The 15,336-nt window shown below is 51.4% G+C and overlaps 1 protein-coding gene across 1 annotated transcript in view; it reads right to left on the bottom strand.

Moving 5' to 3' along the window:
- The window catches only part of LOC120838712 (polyhomeotic-like protein 1), a gene marked incomplete in the record, with an annotated part of 202,850 nt that overhangs the window by 72,512 nt on the left and 115,002 nt on the right, over nt 1-15,336 (bottom strand). Inside the window, 1 exon segment of the mRNA XM_042290987.1 lies at nt 14,392-14,435.

The raw sequence follows: 15,336 nt of genomic DNA, 5'->3' as shown, positions 1-15,336 counted from the left end.
GCAGCAGCGCAATCAGTCGGCGTCGTTCATGTTCGCGGCGGGTAGTCGAACACGGGCCAACGGGAAAGCGAACACGCAAACAGAATCCGCTCATCAGGATTCTGTTTGCGTTCTGTGTACTTCGTGTAGATGGCGCCATCAACTTCAGTCTTCGTCACAAACAGTGAGGGATTAGAAAAGTAGTTTATCTTTGCCTCCTTCGTTTCTCCTTGGTTACTTCCCCTTCCCCCAATTGTCCTGTTTTTAATCGGCTGCTCGGTTTTGGAATTACTGTATGTATGTCCGTTGCTAGTTGAAAGAAGCGGTTTTATTGTCCTCGTCTTACTCGTTTATTCTTTCTCCAATCCTGGAGGTATTGTAAACTTGTCACCCTTGATGATAGTTTGCGGAATCTGGATTGATTTTGCCTTTTCTCGGGAATGGTGCATAAGCAACGAGTCATCTAAAGATCCAGAAAAAATTATCTTAGTAAAAAAAAAAAAAAAAAAAAGACAACCACAAATTCACAAAAAAAAAAGGTAATAAATTTAGCGTTCACTTTCTCAACCAAAACAATATTCTATGTTGCCTCCTAGGTGCATAAAAAAATTTGTCTTAAGTCTGCGAGAGAAAATTAACCCTAAAGAAAAATCACATTTTTAAGTGCCGAGATAGGGCACGCGCCTCATAGTAGCTCCGGGCAATTTTATTTAGCCCAATATTACGCCGCGAGACAGATTTTGCGTAGGGAATGAAACTGAAATTAACATCGATGCCGAGACATCCACTCCAAAATAGAGGTTAGTTTCGGTTTCGCTCCCGAACTTAAATCTATCTCAAGACGTTAGTACAATCCCAAACACTTTTTTTTTTTCTGTTTTCGGAAGAAAGGGGCCACCTTCCAACGTACTACTGCAGCTTCCTCGTAAAGACGAGATAATTTGTGTCGCTCAGTAAAGCCAGCACAGGTTCAGCGACTGGCACACCATCAAGGCGCATCTGCGACTCTCACGGTATCCGCCATCTTGAAACTCCAGTTGGAGTCGAGAAGAACACGCCAGATGACGGCACTGCTCAGTAACGAGATTCGCGTGAAGCGTCTGCACGTGTATCGTGCTGACACCAGCGCCGCCTCATCGGCGTGACGTCACGGTCGTGCGTCGCTGCACGAATAACTAGTGCTAGGTGTAAACGAACGGTTGCGTTCGAGCTTGCCCAAAACCGTGCCCAAAAGTGTACGCTAACGCTCCACTCAGACTCTAAGGTCTTCCCGATAGCGAAATTCGGCCCCGTGTTATGCACAGATATCACCGCAACGCGAACACAGGCGCCGATACACCACCACCCGACGACGACGACGCGACACCTCCTCGGCTCCGAGCGAGTCCTGCAGATGCAACCCACGGCGGCACCCGTCCGCAAACTCGACCCGTTCTCCTTGTTTCCGACGGCCCGAACGGGAACAAAAGAAGAAAAGGCCCGGTATATTACTGTAAGGCCGGATCAGCGGGCTGCGTGCCGCGGTCGCGCCGCTGCACTGCGTAATGAAAAATCAGGCCAAGCCGCGTGACGGGGAGGGATTCGGTCCGTCCGTTCATTCGCAGGGACCGAGGGGCTTCCTCGTGGGCTCCCAAGACGGCCGGGGAGGCTGAGAGAGCCCACAAGCCAGTGATGGATCGCTACAAAATGACGGCGGGGAGAGGGGCCAGCTCGCGCACGGGACCCGCAAGAAAGCGCCGGCCTACAAAAGAAGAGCCAAGCGGCGGAGAAAGGCTATAATAACACGGACGCAGTCCCCCCCTGCTGCCAAGTTTCCAAACGGCGGCATAGTTTCTCTCACCCCATGTCTCTTCCAGGAAGCTTTCTTCTCCGAACACCCTCCTCCTTTCCCCCTCGACCCCCTTCGGACTTTTAATATGAGCCGGTCCGTCGCGCAGTAGAGGCGGCCGCGTGTCTGTCGTCGTGGGGGCCCGAAGCTCCGATGCTCCGCGACCCCAAGCCCCTCTTTTTCTTTCTTTAACACGCACGTGACGGCACGCGCTGTACCAGAGCGCTTCGGAGACCGAGTCCCGACGACGGACACCTTTGACAAAGCGAGGCACTTCATTTTCAGCATCAACCACCGGCGTTCGGGAATCCGGACGTCTATGCTCTCCAATCGGTGCCTCGCTCTCTGGGGCTGTCCGCTGGAAGCCCTTTAACCGCGGTGAAGCGGTAACAGTCATCGGAGTTTTCACGGCGTCGTATACTGCGTGGTGGTGGCGCGTAACAGTGTCGCCAAGTTGTGCTCGCGCGCGTGTTTAGTCTATAGCTTTACTTAATGTTTTTACCTTCCCCGAGAGCTCGTTCGCCTATCACGGCTTATAGATTCGATACCGGGGTCGGGGGCATCCCAAATGGGGGCGAACGTGAACGCTGTAACGGTACAGATAGTTTATAGAACCCCGCGTCGGAGATGTTTTGTCTTGTGTGTGTCTGCATTAGGGATATCCACTTCGGAGGTGGTTTTGCACCGTGTATAACTTCTCTGTGTATACGAATGTGCCTTGTATTGTTTATGACTGCCCTTGTGAGCTTCGTTCGGAATGTGTTCTGTCTTGTGTATGTGCTTTTTGTCTTTTTGTCATGCTTTTGCCGTATTTACTGGAGTAATAGCCGCACTATTTATGAACAAGGCCCTTGCGTCTACTTCACCGCAGAACGTATATACAGCCAATCATCGCGTTGCGCATAAATAACACAGCGAATAACTAGATCGCGAACACGATTATCTTCACAGATGGTATCTTCGCGCGAAGACATTATCCCTGTCCTGTAAACTGCTGGAATCATGCTGTCGATCGCGGTGATTGGCAATCCGCGTGCTCCGAGGAAAAGCGAGCCCTCAGGTTTTCTTCATAAAAGTGTAAATACGGTGTTAATTTTTAGCTGCGAGCCTTTTGATTAGCTCTATAAGGAAACCTTCTGTGATTGGTTGCCTGTATGGCTCCAGAATGCTGCCAAACTTAATATAGAGGCTTTACACACGCCCTAGATTACGGCCGCCATTGCTGACCTTCTTTTGCCTTACCGAGATACCGAGCCACTGAAACGGGGATTGACGAACTTCCACAAACGCCGATGCTGGTGAGAAGGACACACTAGAATCTAAAATGGCAATAACCTGGCCTGCTATAATAATAATAAAGTGAAGTAAAGGGAATAGGAGGAAACTAAAAACTGAAGGTCGGTTATGGCGGCACCCATGCACAGCTGCTGCAAAGCGTCTATAAGCAGCCGCCAAAGGAGGACTTGGCGCCCGACGAGGAACAACACGTCGACGATAAGTCAAGCGCAAGTCAAAGCCGCATCAGCTCCGTTCTCCAGCGTCGATTCGGCGCTGCGCTGTTTGTGTGAACCGGCCTTCACCGCAACGTTTAGCGCCCCGTGACAGCTGTTCTGTGGACTGGTTAAACTATAAGGGCGACGAGACTTAACTATAGGAAGTATTCACTGGACGCCATATTTCAGGGCGATGTTTAGAGCGCATGCTCACAACGAGCTCACATCAATAGGCTGCTAAGACCAGCAATCTTGAAGGTGCGGAATGCACGTTGCAAAAGAACTGTGGAAGCTGGCCGTCAGCACGCGCTCAGCAGTCGCGCACACAGCTGTGGCCGCTAGTGAATACTCCCTATACACCTTTGCAAGCATGGCTTCCCGACTGGTGCCCCGTGCGTTGAAGCACGTGCAGTATGCGTGTGAACTTGGTGGCTTTGGCAGGCTTGCAATTTCACATGGTTCCTCACACGTGCGAGCAGAAACATGGCGGCGGTCAGATGCCCCGCTTGCAATTGTCTATACAGACCACATTCCACAGTTTAGAAACAAGAGCCGTCTCTTGGCTCCCGAGAGGCCTCCGGTCGCTCCGTTTCGGCAGGCCCTCCGAGCCTGTTGTTGTCAAAATTGCTAGGACGACCAAGTTCTAAGGAGATCACGAAGCCTTACCGGCAGAATGTGAAACGACAGGCAGGGTTCGACCACACCGAGTATACGCGGACGATGCAGTTGTGATATTCGGCGTACGTTCGGAGACCGTTTCAACCTCACCGACAGGCTGGACAACGGATTCCGGCGGCATTTCCGGTTCGGTATACACGGCGCGTCGCATGGGGCCGAGAGGTCACGAGACAGTCACAGGGATCAGAGTGCTACATACTATCCCAGGGGTTATATTAGTCCGAGGTTCATTCTTTTCTTTGAGTTTCTGTTACGTTTGAGAGGTTGCCGTCCAGACCATCGGGATGGTCGAGCGTGCGATCTGGGAGGCTCGTTCCAAAACCAGTCACTGACGGCGTAAGAAAGGCAGAGTGAGTCCCGAACCCGTTCTTATCGCAGCCAGTATACGACCGGGGCATCAGAACGTCGAAGAACGAACGTAATAATCCAAAGCCTGCTGCCGCCGGTGACGTATACGGCGAGCAAGTGTTTCAAAATGCGTCGCGTTGTAACGTAAAAAGGGACACGCCAATCAGAGGGCGACAATACATTCAGGGAACACGCGTTGACGAGGCAGGCAAGAGCGGGCCATCATCGGTTAAGGTCGGGTGGGGGGGGGGGGGGGGGGGGGGGGGGGGGGCACAAAAGCACGTGAGCGCTCCTCGGGAGTAAGCAAACGCACGAATTGCGCAAAGAGCAGACGTACTTGCAAGCAGTATAGTATATAGTTGGCTACGCTGAAGCGTAGGCATTAGCTAAGGTTGCTAAGCAAGTGGCGTTTCTGCAGCCCAGCTAGCGCGCCACCCACAGCGTTGCACTGTAAAATTTAGCCACATATTCCGAGAAAACTTCGCGCATCTTTCCAACGTCTTCCAACCCCTAGTGTACATGCAGCATGTCCCCCCAAAACATGCATAGTGACTGTCACCGTTAAAATAAACTGCGCAAGTTTTCAAACGCTCATTCTCCGCCCAAGCATAGCGTTAGCGGTTCCAGCCAGATGCCAGTTTCAAAAGTATAGTGAGCGCCTATCTCATGCAAAGTTAGAAATGATTTTGCGAAATTTTCAATAAAAAAATAAAAACAGTTTTTATTCGAGACCTCAGTCGGCCGCCCTATTTCCATTGAAACTTTCCGAAAATCACATAACTTTCGAAGAAGATAATGGTTTGTTCTGAAACTTTGACATTTGGTTCGGACCACTAGCGCTACATTTGGGCGAGCAACGAGCGTTCAGCAATAAATTTATGTTTGCAATATAAAAAAACAAACAAAAAAAAACGTAATTTCTTTTTTAGGGGACAATTGTCTGGGCAGCGCGCGAAAGGTGACTACTGCAATGCCACGCGATCGGGGCCAATTCGGTCGTATCCTTCCCGGCGTCCCCGTGGGTTGGCGTCGGAGGCCGGAACAGCGGGGCGGCGTCCGAACGCGAGCCGAGCGGGCGGGCGGCGGCGACGACGGCGGTGGCGGTCCAGTGGGTCCGTCCTCGAGCCAAGCAGGAAGTCGGGGTCCCACGCCGGCGGGAGAGGGGCTCCCATCGCCGCCCGCTCGGCGGCCCACTTCACGCCTGGCGGCCCAAGGGGCCGCTAATTACGAGGACAATCAAACTCCGCTGCTCCGCTGCTTCCTTGCGCGCTTTTTAATCCGGGAATTACTCGGGAAGGGGGACGGCGCGTCGACTTTTCCGCTGTCGTTGACCCCCCGTCGGGGTCGTCTCGTTCGTCCGATAACCGATGCTCCAGCGTCCGCGGGAACGCGCTCAGGCGCTCCATCCAGCTTCAGACGCAGTCAGTCGGCTTTTGAGATGGCGCCTGTCTCTTCGTCTCCGAGGCAGGAGATGGAAAAGTCACGGCCGGCTCATCTCAGCTGTGCGGGCATCGTTCCTCACCGAAGCCGGCTGACGTATTTCGTCAGCTTACGGCTCTTGTTTGGTCAGACACTCAACGACTGAACGACGGTCTCGGCAGAAAGCTGACGCGGCACTTGTGTCTCTGCCCCGCGATTATTAGGGGTCGATGACGTAAAGCATGTATTCCACAGGGGGTCCATCCGTGTGAGAAACGAGCTGGACGAAGCGCCCCCACAGTTCCACGTCCTCGCCAAAGAAATAAGACGGTCCCACACTCCTGCTACACCCAGATGCGTACACGACGCCAACGGTTGCCAAAGTCCGGCAGCAACATTCATTCGACACCTAACGAGCAACCAGGAAATGTTTCGCGTAAATCTTTTATAGGTATACACTCGGCGTCGACGACATATACGGCTCGACGAACGAACATTCGGAACGTCCTCGCACAGCTGCCTCCGCGAGCGTAGTTCCCACCCGGCGTAATATGTCGTAACTTGCGGTCTTCTGGGAACTCGCTCATTTTCTATTCCGAGATTCGAGTATTCCCTCTACAGAGGATCCAACGGGGACAAAGACCTCATGTTAACCTTCTTATCACTCTTTTTCGTCTTTCCTGCTTTCGATGAGCGCCCCCCTCCATTGTTTCGGCGCACCCAAACGGGGATTACACGTCAAACTGTGTATGAAGCGGAAGAATTTCGTTACAAGGTGCATCATCCCACGCACAGACGTCGCACCCCAGACGTCACGCACATATGCGAAGATGGGTCGTGCCTAAGAAACCCTTCATCCTCGGCAATATATTAGGTATCCACAGAAAACCGTTCAATCGTTCAGATTTTCACGGTAAGTGTCATGCAGCAAAATCGTGTCCTGTCTTTCTTTTATTTCTTTTTATTTTTTCGCAACTTGTCGACTGGGACGAGCACGCAGGCTTGGCTCCACACCTCCTACCGGATCGAGTATCATCCAGAGAGAGAGAGAGAGAGACGACACTTTCTAAACACGCTGTCAGTCGGGGCATTAAAAAAGAAAATGCGAGAAATATTAGTAAGAGAGAGCATGCGACCCGCGCGAGGGCCGAGCCAAGTTAAGACGAAGTTTGGGGCTCCGCCGAACACTTTGCATAATAAAAGAGACGGCGCCGCTAGAGGGGGGGAGGCGACCCTGTCGGAAGGAACCGCGGGGATGTCCTCCCGGCCGGGCTAGACGCCGCGAACGCGTGAAATTAACGGGACCCTTCGTATACCCGACGACAATCTAGATCTCTTTACAGCCTTCTTTTGGACAGCATCTTGCCCTTTCCTGTTTATTTATTTTCCCCAGTTTTAAACGAAATCTCCGCTCTTTCTTTTCCTTTCGTCGGTCAAAAAAAGAGAACAAACATAAAAAACGAACATGCCTCCTTTCTCTTTCTTCCTTTTTTTTTTTTTTTGCGTGCACCTCGCAGGACGCGGTAAGCAAATTGTTTTGGCTCATTTCTTTTCCCTTTTTTTTTTTTCAACGGCAACCACAGCAACAATGGACGAGAGCAAATGCATCGAAAATGCCGCGAGAACGAGCAGCCTAAACAGTATAGTAATAGTAATGGTAGCAATCTTTAACGACTAAGGGGAGCCACGGCACCGCGGAGAGGCGACAGCGCGTACTATAGAGGCCCTGTTGGGTGGGATCAAGCGGTGTCTGTGATGGTGGTGATGGGGTGACTCGAGTCAGGCACCGGGCTAGAGCTCAGCGGGAACGACGATGAACCGCGATCTCTCTCGAAAAGTACACTGTTTGTTTACATGATGAACAGTTGGTTCAAAATCAGAGAAGGCATTGCTTGTCGAAGTTTGCTCATTTTAAACTCTTCGTTCTCCCTAGGTAGGGACCCCATATCGGCGGATGATCGGCCAATCCCAGAAAGGTTCAAACACCGCAAACATTCCATTCCTTCGCACAGTCAGCCGCCGTAGACACTTCACTGCCGGTCCAGATGGCGCCGAGAGTCCCACTAAAACACTGGCTCGTTGGAATCCACGCAGCGGGTCAAGGCATCGTCCGGGTCCAGACATGACGTGCCGACATCCGGCCCTCCGCGTCTACACGTAGAGTGAAGGTGTCCGGGTGATCTCATCGCCGCGGATCGTGCCTTGGGCTTGGTGTTTCGGTCATGAAACCTTAGCCGTTGTCTTCGCTTTTCGGATGCTATACGCACGGCGCCCGTACGGTGCGTTCGCTGGGCAGGCGTGCTTCCGAAGCGATAATGGCGCCGGACTCGCTGAGTCAGACGACCGTCACCCGCGAGGGGCGCTCGACGAAACCAAACGGCCAGGTACAGACATTCCGGAAAATGGTCCGGGGGGGGGGGGGGGGGGGGGGGGGGGGTCCAATGTTCATTTTACTTCGTTTCGTGCGAGCCAAACGAAGCTATACAATTAAAAGCGAGTGTAACAAACGCCTCGAGAGGTCCTGCTATGCGAGGGTGCTCGTGAAGAGGCAGCGTCGAAAGATCGCTCGCACTTCTTAGTGCCGAGATGTTTCAGTGGCTCCATTTTATTGTTTCTTTCCGTTATCGACGGTTGTGATCTCCGTTGTGATTTAACAATCAGTGCGCGACCTCCCCCCCTTTGGCGCACGGTTCACGCGCAACGTTTGTATAGTTCGGATCGCGAACTGATGGCGGTGTTTGGCCGATCGTGGAAAACCGCCCATGGCGACGCTTTTGGTTGCGTACGCCTACAATAATGGAACAATCGCCACCGTTCATGCAGACGCCGACTGATGTGACTCGCTTTCGTTCGCTCTGTCGCAGTGCGGTCGTCAGTGGGACCCACGACGCCAACCACGACAGCACTGAGAAGTAACCCCGTCGCACTTCCGTCCCCAGGTCTACGTGACAGCCACCATTTGACCCGCATTGCGCGACCGAGCTACAGCCTACCGTTTTTGCTTCTTCTCGCATAGCAGGCGAAAAATATGACTTTATTTTTTCTTTTTTAAGAAAGGGCTTTTGAATATTAACCTGTATATCAGACTTAGAAAATAACAGAATAAAAACGATTGCCACCTGTACACTGAATCCATTAGAGCCGCTCTATGTATATAAAGTATAGTTTTGGTTGTAATTCAATAATGCTTCGAGCTTTCTACACGGCTTCTATAAAATGTCCGCATGCTTCGAAAGCGCCACCCGTTTGCTGCCAACAGAAAATTTAAAGATTTAAAATATTTTAATAGAGGTGTATATATATTCTCCGAGTGCGGCACATCAAAAAACAAACCCTGCTTTTTCTCTTTTTTTTTTTTAAGATAAGTGCTTGGTATTTTGATTTAGGGGCTTTTATGGTGGAGTGAGTACGGCGTCTCATCGGTCACTCCGCCAACACAGGGAAGCGTGCCGGGAGCGCTTGCCCGCTACAATCAACTTACGGTACGTGCTGATGCTTACGGAAAGTGTGGTGTGAAAAGAAAAAAAAAAAAAAAAAAAAGACCAGAAACCACATATCGTGCAGACTCCTTCTGACCAGATTAATTACACGTGCACCGACCTCAACCACCTATTCTCAAACATTGAATTTAATGAGAGAAAAAAAGAACTGACTGATCATCACGAGACTAAAGATTATCAAACTAGGAATGCAAAGATTCAAAGATTGTTGCAGCTTGTGTTGCTATTACACGTGCGGAACGAGGATGGGGCAAAATGGCTTCAGTAAGCTTATCACTGCGTGAATCTCAAACCGAAATTGATCGGGGGCATGCCGATTACTTTCAAATGCTGCCATTCGAAACGCCAAAAACAGAAGTGTCTAGCCTGGCAATTTAAATACACAGAGCCCTTGTATACCAATAACACTTGCATATACTCTCTGTATTCATCTAGTGAACAGTGGCACTCAATAGCCTAAACATTGGCCGAAAATGGCAGGGCATATATTAGAATCGCTAACAAGTCGCGGAGCTGTTCGCTGTGTCGAAGTCAGTGCGTGGTTGTACAGCTAACATGTATATGCCTGTACCATGTGTTCGGTATGTTGCTTGGTGGTCGTGTTGCGTATGTATGATGTATGTTCTGGTGTATGAATGTGCAACCTCGGAAGCCTCCTAATAAAAAAACAAAAACATTTTTTTTGCGCCATCTAGCGGTTACTGCTACACTTTCTAGGTGGCGCAAGCTGCCGCCTGATTGAAGAAGCTGAGCGTTGAGCTGTTATGTATCAATCGATTTTCAGACAGCTGGCTTATTGGCCTCCAACGTTATCAGAACAACTCATTTGGGAAACTGCCATAGGAGCCTGCTTTGAAAAAATGGCTCCGATCTTACTCGAGAACCGAGCTGCAGGACGCGATCGCAACGCCGCCATTTCTCCCGCAGCTCGGGGAGCCGCACGTGTGCACGTATCTGCAGGTCGAGTCGCGCAACGGTTGGTAGTGCCATCTCGCAGTGCCATGTCGCAACAGCTATATAAAGCCATGGCCTCCGAGATCCCGAAGCGCACGAACGGCTTCGGGATCTCGGGAGCCACGATAAAGCAACTTTCATGTTTTGACACGCCGCTGAAGGGCGGCGCTGTAATCGTATCTAGTTGGGTCTCGGTGGAAACTCGTGCTTACAGGCACGAGTTTCCAAACTGAGTGTTTTAGTAGCGCTGGTGGCCTCCCTCCCCTTCTACCTCTCAGCTCGGTAACAATCGTGATAATCGTGCCACGCAGCTACCTAAATGCGCGTTCTGTGTCCAAGAGCTGCCAAGTGCCGGCAAACACGCGCATGAATAACCAAGTCGGCAAAAAATATGCACGATGCGATGAAAAAAAAATGAAAAAAAGCGGTCGCGTAATGAGAGTTGAACGCCTCTGACCGGTGTCGATGAAGGTGCCCAGCAAATCGTCGCGGCTTACGGCAAGCATACGATGTGTCCAATAAGTCAGCACGTCTATTTCTCGCGTAACGATTTCTTTCGGAAACGATCTCCGGCTGCAGTAAAAAAAAAAAAGAGACAAAGAAAAAAAAGTCAATTCATCAGACGTCGCGCGCAATCGCGGCGATTCCGGCGCACACCCTGTCGTCTTTACTGTATATATCTATATACATATATAGTGCGGTACCGGCGTCTCGAGACGGGTGATTAACGTGTCTGATGGCGCGTGGAAGACGCCGAATAAATATTAAATAGGCCTATCCGCGCCCTTTTCTCTGCGTCCGCCGAAAGGCCGTGCTGTTCGCTATGCGTTACCAAAAAACTGCTTGACTACATCCGGGGTCGTCATTTTTATCCTAGGGTTCGTTACATCTGAGGCAACTTCTGACCACCCCAAAGGTGGTCAAAAGACTATGACTACCCCAAAGGAAGCCTATGACTACTCATTTTTTTCTCTCTTCTTTAGTGCACAAACGAACTTAGGCTTCCGAGAAGCAGACACACAAAGTTCAAACGGCATAATTTTCACGACGTCAACCCAAGTTTCTTCAAACGAAAAACATACGCGAGACTCGGTAGCGCAGTAGCTGTCACTCGACCCCGAGTTCCACTCCCCAGCGAAGGGACCAGTCAAATTCCGCGAGGCGAGATCGAAAATTGCCAATATGCCGCCGCCGCCGAAAAAAAAAAAAAAAGGTTAAGGGTTTGAAGAACGATGAACCATGGCAGGGGACAACAGGCGGAAGGGGGTCGGTCGCACATTGCAACGACCCACAGGTAGAGTTAGCAGCTCGCTTCGCTCGCCTATTTTTTTTAATTATCCGCCGCATTCCATCCGCGCCCGCCTTCTGGCAGCTGGCTCGTCCGATAGGGGGGGAGAGCTGGGTTGGGGCTGGGGAGCGAGCCGAGTCGGGTTCCGTCGCCTGCTCCGGGCCTTTTCCCCGCATGAGGGAGCCTCCTACAGGAAAAACCACCCTCCCCCGGGTTCTAAGTCCCTTAAGTCCCCCATCGCCCCCCCAGCCAAAGTGAAGCCCCGCGTCCCCGCTCGGATTTAGGGGACTCCACCCCGAGGGGCTCAAGCTAGGAGCCAAATGGAAGAAGCTGCGATGCCCAACTTTTGTTTCGCTTCCTCCTCCCGCGCAGCGGTTTGCTTTCGGTCTTCCGACAGCCGTCACAGAGGGAAGGAAACAAACAGCGGGGAATGTATCGCCAAAGGGGATGAGGAACAACTCTCCTCGCTCCGCGCCGAGTGTGAGCTCTCAATTTCCCGACAAAAGGAAGAGCATCGAACGACGGAAAAGAAACGCCCTCCCTTTCTTCCTACAGGAACAGAGAGAGCGGATTTTGCGGAAGACTAAAAGGTGAAATATGTTTCTAGGCGGCCAAAAAGCGCCCGACTAAGCTTCGAGCGTCCCTTCTCGTACCGTCGTCGAGTGTTTCTGTATTTGAGGGACGCTGGTCGAAACCCTGGAAACGGGATAAGGCGGCAAGAGGGGATCAAGAGGGGCCCGGATCCGAATAACAAGAGCGGAGAAGAGGACGGCGAACGTCGTCAGGCCTGGAGCGGTAGCGCTTGTGGTCAAAGTATTCCACCGAATGCCCAAAGATGGCGCGTGGCAGGCTCGCCAGAGTGTCCACTGAGAGGAAATGTCCTCCCTACCTAAGGGGTCAAAATCTTCGACGAGTCAAAAAAAGGTTTATCGAGTCGTAATGCCCATCCCGGTTACAACGTCCAACGAGACGAAATGCACGTCGAGACGAAATGTCCAGTATCGGGCATTTTGACCCGAAGGACATTCTGTCTGGTTGGACATTCTGACGTCCAGTCAACCACTCAAACGGGCACGCCGTGATCTCGCCCTGTAGCTCTGCGATACGTGTCACGCAACGATAATTCTAACGAAGTTTCGGAAACTTCCTCGTGCGGTTTGGTAATAGCTCAAATCATTCTGGAATATATATAGGTTTCTACCGCGTTTCCTGGTAGACGGTAACTGTGGAAGCCCCAACCCTGAGTCTAAGTTTCTATTCGAGCCAGACAAATCAAATAGAAGTGACACTAAACCAGAGCGATGGCTAGACGCGACACGCAAAGGCAAATCTTTAAGCGCACTGCAGCTAGAATGTTATTGCACCATCAGGTATACCTTGCTCACAACCAGGAAAAAATACAGCTTTTTAATTTTTTCCTCGAGTTTTGGACTCTCTGAAATGAACGCGAACACCATAGCGATTGAGTGCTCCGTTCGCGTCCCCTTCCGAGTGTGCAAAACACTCGAGGGGGTCCGTGTTTCACGCTGTCTCTACCATTTAAAACTGGCAACAATAAACCGACAGGCTCGAACGGACACACGCAATCTAAATAACATCACCTAGACAAACTCCTAAAAATCACGAACTTATGTTTGAACGACGTCACCCTAGGACCATGCACTCGCGAATCGACGGGGGCTTTCAAGACTACACAAGTAGCAGGGGGCTGGTTACGATATAGGACGGCAATGGCATGTACGCCTCTCGCACTGCCCTGCTTTCCCCTCTCGGCCAGTCGTCCTCGTTGTCGGAGTGAACCACTGCAGGCGCTCTCGAGGAGAACCGCCACACTTGAGGAGGCAACCCCGCCATTGGGCGGGCGCACAGCGAGCCGCCTTCCTCGCGTTCCGGCAGCGACGCGAAAGGGCAACTTCTACGAGGTTCTTGTCAGGAGCCGAGACAAGACCGGCTCCCCCCGAACCGCGTGCCTCGGCCTCGAAGTCCGCTCGATTCGATCAGGCACAAAGCTCCGCCCCAGGGCGCCCAAAACGAAACCAGGGAACAAGCTTCCCTCCCTTCGCCCCGGGGAAGAGACAGCGCCGGGTCGTGATGGTGCTCGGAGGGATGATGTCTCCGATCCCTTCGTGCGTCGCTGTCTCGCCGCCCTTCATTCGCCTTTGTGCCCTCCGCATCTTGACCTCTTCCGGACCCCCTCTCCCCTTGGTCCACCCTCCTCCAAGTAAGGCCGACCCTCAACGGGGACAACGAGCCTCGGACCGACACACTCTCTCCCTCGCGTACCGCTTATAGAACCCGCTTCTACACGTTCGTTATCCGGTGATTGACGCACACTGCTCGCGTATTACACAATAAAACGCATACAAAAAGAATGCGTCCACGATGCTGTCCTCGCACGAAAACCACATGAAACGAACGCTGCTTGCTGACACGAGAAATGCGCCTCTTGAGTTGCTTCCAAGTTCCAACCCACTTCAGGATTTTGGATTGCGGGAGCAGAGTTCAGTGTTTGTCGCTCTGGTGAAAAATAACAATACGAAACAACGGTGCGTGTACGCGTTCGTAAACGGGGGGAGCGTCGTCGTCGGTCGCATTCGAGAACCGAGTTCCCGCACTGGTTTATATTCTAGTAAGGGTCATCGGCCTTTAATCTAATGTTTCTCCGCATGGAGACTGTGCTTGCAGCTGAGCGACAGTCACCAGCGAGTTACTGACGGTCTGCGGGCCTCGCACAATACAATGGAGCCAGCGTTTCTCCTGACTGCCGCGCGGACGTGCACGCATGCCTGGACTGTGCGAAGAATGCCACCAGTGGAGGAGACCAGTGGTTCAAATGGATGAGACCAGTGTTGAAGACCGGTGGTTGAGAGACCGGTGCAACGGGCGAAAGCCAACCAGACTCACCAGTGCCCTGTTTCTTGGCCGGAGCCGGAAGTTTCTCGGGCGGTTGTACGCTGTCCGGAGTGTCAGAACGGCTGCTGTAAAGAGAGAACATTCAAATGAGCTGAAAATACGAGTAACACGGCTGCCACTCGAGTGGCATTCACTCGTGGCTGTTAGTTTTCTTTTTCTGATGTATTGTAAGAACGATCACATGTGATGCAAGTAGGCAATAAGCGAAGGGCACATTTGAATTGTATCAGCATTGGAGGTGCAGGTTCACTGCCTCATCGACGATCGCAGAATCTGCTTGGCGCTGCAGCAAAGTTTTTTTGTTTTTTTTTCCTTTTTCAATTTGTAGTAGCGCAAATGTCTTTAGGCATTCCACAAAAAAGAAAAAAAAGGGGGGGGGGGGGGTACTTTATAGACGCTTTGCACACGTGCCAGATTACAGCGGCCATTGCTGCCCTTCTCTTGTCTTAGCCAGATGCCGAGCCATTGAAGCGAGCGTTGACGAGCCTCCACATAGGCCAATGCTGGGGAGGAGGACGCGTTAGAATATAAAATGCCAATGACCTGCCCCGCTAGGGTAATGACGAAGTGAAGTAAACGCAATAAGAGGAAACAACAAGAGAAGATCAGTTATGGCGGCGCCCATGGACACCTGCTGCAAAGAGTCTATAGTTTGATAATGATCGCAAGAACTGAAAGTAATACGCATGTATAAAAAAAATTTAATAACACCATACTAACCGATATAATAACTTGAACACATAATAATACGCATATTTTATTATTATAACTATTATTATTATTACAACACCTACACGCCTTAAAAATGAAGCCTGGCTACGTTCTAGGCAGGAAGGGTGTATTTTCATCCGTGAACATCTCTACGGAAATTGGGGCGTAGCGAAATATCCGCGCATCTGCTCCAGCCCGGATAGCTGGTCGGCGGTTTTCGCGTGG

Source organism: Ixodes scapularis, unplaced genomic scaffold, assembly GCF_016920785.2.
Source record: "Ixodes scapularis isolate PalLabHiFi unplaced genomic scaffold, ASM1692078v2 PGA_scaffold1__304_contigs__length_218370807, whole genome shotgun sequence".
In the NCBI taxonomy this organism is placed as follows: Eukaryota; Metazoa; Arthropoda; class Arachnida; order Ixodida; family Ixodidae; genus Ixodes; species Ixodes scapularis.
This window is presented reverse-complemented; position numbering and strand designations above follow the sequence as displayed.